This window comes from Microtus ochrogaster, linkage group LG8 (genome assembly GCF_000317375.1).
Source record: "Microtus ochrogaster isolate Prairie Vole_2 linkage group LG8, MicOch1.0, whole genome shotgun sequence".
Lineage (NCBI taxonomy): Eukaryota > Metazoa > Chordata > Mammalia > Rodentia > Cricetidae > Microtus > Microtus ochrogaster.
The window spans coordinates 21,064,264-21,065,139 of record NC_022033.1 but is presented as its reverse complement, the minus strand read 5'-3'; positions in this window follow the sequence as shown (position 1 = coordinate 21,065,139).

The window sequence follows — 876 nt, the reverse complement described above, 5'->3', positions numbered from 1 at the left end:
GATGTTCTCATGAGAGCAGGCCAGCTGCGGGTTCTGGGGGGGTGTTCAGAGGGTCTTTCACTGTTTTAAGGCCCATATCACCAGTGCCTTCCCCCACTCCAAGAAATTTGTCCTGGACCTAAAATTGTCCCACAGCGAGATAGATTGTGAAATTTGGTCCTGACAGCATCAGGCTGTGATTTCCACATCTCTGCACAGGCAACCACCACCACTGTGATTCACTCTTCTACCTCTTCAGCCTTTGCTCTACATGCTTCCTCGAGATATTTTTTCCATCTACGCAAATTTCAAAGCCTAACCCCAAATATCTCTCTCTCTCTCTCTCTCTCTCTCTCTCTCTCTCTCTCTCTCTCTCTCTCTCTTTCTCTCTCTCTCTCTTTCTCAAGACAGGGTTTCTCTGTTAGTCCTGGCTGTCCCGCAATTCACTCTGTAGACTTGAACTGGCCTTGAACTCAGAGATTCGCCTGCCTCTGCGTCCTGAGTGCTGGGGAGGTAGAGGCGGGAGGATCTTGAGTTCAGGATAGCCTGGTTAACACAGTGAGTCTCTCTCATTGGCAACCACATACAGCTGAGAACATGGCTTTGTGAACAGAATGCTTGCTTAACAGGCAGGAGGCTCATGGGTAAACCTTGGCACCTGTGTAACTCGAGTGTCGAGGGAAGAGCAGGGAGGTGGAGACAGAAGATCACTGGAGCTTGCTGGATGCCAGTCTCCTTTAAGTTCAGAAAGAGACCCTGTCTTCTAGGTGTAGTGGTGCACATCTAATTTTGCCACAAGAGGCAAAGGTAGGGGGATCTCTGTGAGCTCAAGGCCAGCCTGGTATACACGGAAAGTACCAGACTAGCCAGAGCTTCATAGTAAAACCTAGTCTCAAA